Below are 6,490 nucleotides of genomic sequence, written 5' to 3'. Positions count from 1 at the left end.
GGATTTGGTTTAATTTTCCTCAGCTTTATCTTGAATTTGCATATGAGTAGTTGGTGGTCTGTTCCACAATCAGCTCCTGGCCTAGTTTTCACAGCCGATATTGAACTTCTCCAGCGGTTCCTTCCACATATGTAATCGATCTGATTCCTATGCATGCCATTGCCAGTGACAGGATAATATCTATACGCATACAAGAAAGTCCAGTGAATACCACTATCATTCAAATATATGCACCAAAAACAAGAGCCAAGGAAGAGGAGATAGAAGATTTTTACCAACTTTTACAATCGGAGATTGATCAAACATGCAACCAAGATGCATTGATAATAATGCGTGACTGGAATGCAAAAGTCGGGAACAAAGAGGAGGATTCAGTAGTTGGAAAACATGGACTCGGTGACAGAGGTGGAGCTGGAGAGGGAATGATCGAGTTTTGCACAATCAATGACTTATTCATAGCAAATACCTTTTTTAAGAGGCATAAACGTAGGTTATATGCCTGGATTTCACCTGATGGCATGCATAGGAATCAGATCGATCAGATCAAAGAGAACAGACAACAAAAAAAGAAGCTATTGAAGTTGCTGACAGATTGTGGAAGTGGAACCAATGGAACTGAAGACTGCATAGAAACGGTTAAAGAAGAACCTGCTCTGTAAAAGTTCAATAAAATGAATAAAATTTTTTTAAAAAGAAGAACCTGATTTACTCTTTAAACTTTGCTCAAAAACACAATATAATACCTACTAAAAAATGTGAGCCTGTAGGCACCCTGGAGAGTGAAAAATTACAAGATTTTTGTTGTTATTGTTGTTGACATTAGTTTTTAAAAAAAGTTTCTACTGTTTTAGTGTCAAGAGGTGCTTTCAAGTATTAGGTAGAAAGAATTCCTTTTCATCTTTATCAATGTTGTTGTTATTGTTATTGTGTACCATTGAGTCAGAACTGACCCATAGCTGAACCTCCGGGCTGGGTTTTAGAGGCAGCTAATTGCATGGGAGGAGATTGCCCATCCTTCTCCCACAGAGCAGCTTGTAGATTTGAACCCTGTGCCTTTGGGATTGCAGTACAGATTTTTGCCAGTAGGCTGCCAGTGCTCCCTCATCTTTATAAATATGTAGTCTTAATACTACCACTGGACTAAGAGGGTTGTTTTCTTTTTTTGTAGTAGTTTTTAATATTGGTATATTACATTTCTTTGCAATGGTTTCTTTTATTCTTTAATTCTTTGGATTATAGATGGTTTCTGCTCTGGATGGATGGCATGCTTCTTAAAATATGCATTGAGCCTTCAATATAGTTTTTCATCTAGTCTCCATAAGTTTTCAGCTCTTGGCTTCTTTCTTATTTAAAAATCTTTTATCCTAACATTACTATTACCATTGCTGCTAAAAAATTTTTACTGGTGTTGAACATCATTTTTGTTAGACCAGAATAAGACATGGTTTGAATTTCTAACAGTTCAGATAGACATTACATCAAAACAACACAATTATGTCTAAGTATTTGATGAAAAATTTTGGTTGCAAGGGATGCAGTTTTAAGTTCAAAGGATACCTGTTTGCATCACTTATAAATGATTTGACAGCATCTGTTAAAACCATGACTGTGCTAAAGTGGGTTATCTAAGGTAGCTTTTCTAGCCATTAGCTTTGCCATTCACAGCCTTGGTGGATAGACTATAAAAATGTGGGGTGTTTGTGCCCCCAACCAGGGCCATAGATATCTTGCATATAATGTAAATAAAACATACAGCACTTTTAAAGTCAGAGCATACAAAATAAAGGGTGTAGGGAAGGATTGGTTAGTTTTGGCATTCCACTGGGTTCTAATTGTACAGCCACAGAAGCACAAAAGAGATATCTTTCTACCATCAATAAAGAAGAAGCAGAGAAGGCAGTTTGTTCTTTTGGGCTAGAGATTCCCGTGCAAGAACAAGTGATACTAAGAATAGCAATAGGAGAGGTAGCAGAGAATCGGAGAATGATGTGAAACAGAGCTGAACTAGGACTACTGTCCCCAAGAGCCAAAGCCCAGCACCTTCATCTAGGCTTTCTGGCAGAGTTCAAGTGGTGCATAATTGGTAGAACTAACAGAGCTTTGTAATACTGCCCAAGAGCCTAAAAGCAGGGCCCAGTGCCCTAACGCAGGGCCCGGTGCCATAATGCAGGGCCTGGAGCCTCAGGATTGACGGTCAGTGAGAGGTTTGCCTCTGAGTACAACTGAGAAGAAGCTATTTTAAGATTGCATCCTGGGTGTTTCTGACCTGGACTGTAACCTATTACTTCCCTAATAAACCTCATATTAATGTGTATTGTCTGGATTTTGTGAGGCCTTTACAACAGATCCGCAAACCTAGTAATGAATGCTTGAATGACAAACAGGTAAAGAGGTGTGAGGGCATGTCTGACCTCATTGGAACCAGCTTTGTGCTGCTAATGTTCTTGATGGGGACTCCTTTCCTTTGTGGACTTAGGAGAGTTCAAGCACTGCCACGTCATGCTAGATGCCATTTTTACAATGAGTATATGGCATTCCAGGATGTAGTTTTTCCCCTGAAATACAAGAATCCTCTACAATTTTAATCCATCTTGTCTATTTATCTAGTCTTGTTAGCGTATCTATTCTTTATATGTCAACCACACACACAGACTGCTGTTCTGGGGCCTACATCCTTTCCTCACACATGGTGAATTTCTACACATTTTTAAAGACTTCCATCTATCCCACCGCTGTCAGGCAATTCAAGTTTATAGTGACCCTCCTTTGGTTTCTGAGGTTGGAAATATTTATGAAAAGAGGCTAGCTCTTCTCTTCTTATGGAGTGACTTGCGGATTTGAACTGCTCACCTTTCAGTGGGCAGACAAGCTCATAATACAGAATGCCACCAAGACGCCTTCTTTAAGATGTAGTTCAAGTTCTATGACATTTGGGCTCATAGCTCCAAAGCAAACTCCTTTTGGATCTTGTGGGAATTTGTGAATACTTTTTTTCCTCCTACTGATCCTAAAATATTTTATATCATTATAATAACCACTCTTAAAGATTAAAAGATTAAAGATTCTTAAAGTCAAGAAGTATATCTTTTGCTTTTTAAACTTTCCCTGTGCTTAGCTTAATGCCTGATTTACAATGTACTTTTTGAATGAGTAAATGAACAAGTGAAGCCACTATGATGCTGGCATTTAGAGTCAACATTGGACTTGCTTTAAAATCAGCACCATTGGAATACTCTGCACTGCTAAGTAATTATCTTCTGGTAGAACACCTGGTACAAATCTATAAATATGTTGGCCAACAACACAAAGTGATTAGTGCAACCAATTTACTGCAATTAGAACGAAGACCACACTCCATAGAATTTAAAGGGTGCATTGATTACAAATCTGTACAACATAAAAGAGACTATGCCTACTGCAATAATCATGAAAACAAAACATCCATTCACCAATTTGCTTAATATGCCACTGACATAGGCATTTTATAAAAAGAAGATAAAATAAAAGCAGACTACAGAGAAGAGAATTTAGAAGGTATACCAAGACAATCGCTTTTAAAGAAAACACAACAACTTACCGCTACCAAGTTGAGACCAGTTCATAGCTGACCCTGTAACAGGCTTCCAGAAGCTGAAAATCACCAGGGAGCAGACTGCGCACGTTTCTCCCACGCAGCAACTGATACATTCCAACCACCTGCCTCTGAGTTGGCAGTACGACTCCTTTCCGCTAAACGAAGATGATATAGTTCCATATCCACTCAAAATCAGACAATAATTTTAATGATTCATAGGAAATATTTTAGTAACTAGTGGCAGTTGCATTCTTGTTATCTGCTGTCAATTTGGACCCTGCTCATGGTAAACTCATGCACAATAATATTGGGCCATTTAAATTCATAGGGTTGTTTGTTTTGTTCTTTTTAAAAAATAGATATATCATTAGGTCTTTCCTCCTAGCATTGTTTAGTCTGGATCTTTCGGATCAGGCTAATATCACTAATTTCACACGCAAGCAAACACTTGCTGAAGATTATCTCAAAACAACTGGAACAATACATTGACAGAGAACTTCTAGAAATACAACTGGGTTTAGAAGAGACCATGACACTAAGTCATAATTGCCAATGTCAGATGGCTCTTAGCTGAAACCAGAGAGTACCAGAAGAATGTCTGTGATATAACAACTATGCAAAGGCATTTCACTGTGTATCTCACAACAAATTATGTCTAACTATGAGAAGAATAGGTATCATAGAATGCTTGATTGTGCTCATGCAAAACCTATATTTGCACTAGGAAACAGCTGTAGAAATAGAATAAGACAGCATGGTTCAAAATCAAGAAAGCAGTGTTAAGAGGTGTGTTCTTTCTCCATTCCTTTTCAGTTTATATGCAGAACAGATCATCTGGGAGGCTGGACATTACTATGGCATCAGAACTGGACCAAAGACTCATCAACAATCTGCATTATGCAGATAACATAATCTTGCTCACCAAAGCTGAGGATGACTTGAAGCATTTGCTGCAGAACATTGAGGACTGCAGTCTTCAATGTGGATTGAAGCTTAGCATCAAGAAAACAAAGATTTTCACCAATGGATAAGTTGGAAGCATTATAAGGAGGAAATTGAGGTTGTTAACAATTTCAGCTGCTCAGTTCCATAATCAACCCTCTTGGCACCAGCAGTCAGTAGATTAAAAGACAAATTGCTTTGGGAAAGGCTGATGTCAGAGATTTCTCCACAGTGCTAAAAGGGGCAAAAATGTCAGTCTAGAGACTAAGGTGTGCCTGATCCAGGCCACAGTCTTCTTAATTACTTACTGTTGATCTAAGAGCTGGACAATGATGAAGGATGACAGAAGAAGAAGAGATGCCGTTGACTTTGCTGCTGGAGAAGAGTAGTAACTGCCAAAGAGATATGTCCTGGAGAGGGTGAAACCAGACTGCTCCTTCGGGGCAAGGATTATGAAGCTCCATCTCACATTCTTTAGACTTGTGGCCAGGAGGGACCACACCTTGGAGAAGCACATCATGCTTGCAAGCGTGAAGGGTCAGTGCAGGAGAGGAAGACCCTGGATCATGAGATGGCTTGACACAGTGACTGACAATGGGGCATATGTGTCAGAGACAGTGAGTTTGGCTCAAGACAGGGCAGAGTTCAGAGCTATTGTGCTTAGGGATACTATGAGTCAGAGTCTCATCACCACACATAACAAGTCATCACTACACATAACAACAGCGTATTCTGTGGGACACCTGGAGTTAAGAAAATGTACTCAACGGTAAGTAAAAATTTGCTTAATTTTCTAAGTTTTAAGTGCATTTTAAAGTCAAACTCACTGCCATTGAATTACGCTGACTCATAGTGACCCTCCATCATAATTTGTAGCAGGAGGAAACAGCCCATCTTTCAACCGTGGAATCATTGGTGGATTTGAACCACCAGAGTCTCTCTGTTTTTAGCAGGATGAACAGCTGTGGACTGTATGACCAGTCCTCCCCAGAAGTAAGGAAAGCTCTATGCTTGTCGTCTTATTTGAGGATGATATCTTCATCAATGTAGGCTAGCGGTGAAGAACACGCCCTGGAGTCAGCCTGTAGGATTCAGTCTTAGCTCGCCTCCATCCTTTAGATAACATCGGGCAAGTTACTTGACTTCTCTGTTCCTTACTTGCCATACTTATAAAAGGAGGGTAATAGTGGTACTTACCCCACAGTATTTTGAAAGGATATGGTATTGTATGTTCTCAAACACGTTGTATTTTGTTATTCATTAAATTTTTCTTTGGGCTCTTATTTTACATGTTTCAGTATGTTTTAGTGTATGTTCTCACTGGTACATAAGTCTTCCTTTGTTTAATGTTTCTGTAAAGTTCTTACATTCAAAACACTGACATTTTGCTCAATATAGCACTTAACAGTAAGAACAGATAGAACAAATTCTAATTCATACAGGACTAATAGCCAACAGAACACACCACTTGATCCCGTGCTATTTGAACTGTAACTATCCGAATCCGTTGTTGTGGGTATTGTGTGTATATTGTGCCAGTGTGTCTTGTGGAAGGTCTATCTCTCTGTTGCTGTTTTCACCTACTCTGCCAAGCATGGCTGTCTTTCTCCAGCACCTGGTTCCTCCTGGTAACAAGCTCACAGTAAATGAGCCCAAGTCTCACCATCCTGGCTTCTAAGGGGCAGCCTGGCTGTACTTCTTTCAAAGCAAATTTGTTGGTCCTTCTGTCTGCCCATAGCAAATTCAGGACTCTTTGTTGTTATTGTTAAATGCTTTCGAATGTGACTCATAGCAACCCTAGAAACAACAGATCTGAACTCTCTCTTACCGTGCACCGTCCTTATTGTCTCTGACATATTTGAATCCACTGCCACACACATTGTATCAACACTTCCCGTTGATGGTCAGCTCTCCTTCGCTGATCCTTCACCTTTCCAAGTATGAGATCTCTTTCCAAGGAATAACCTCTCCTAA

The sequence above is a fragment of the Elephantulus edwardii genome, unplaced genomic scaffold, assembly GCF_000299155.1.
Source record: "Elephantulus edwardii isolate Elephantulus edwardi_28Jun2011 unplaced genomic scaffold, EleEdw1.0 scaffold00202, whole genome shotgun sequence".
Classification (NCBI taxonomy): domain Eukaryota; kingdom Metazoa; phylum Chordata; class Mammalia; order Macroscelidea; family Macroscelididae; genus Elephantulus; species Elephantulus edwardii.
The sequence above is the reverse complement of the archived record's forward strand: the minus strand, read 5'-3'. Positions refer to the sequence as shown.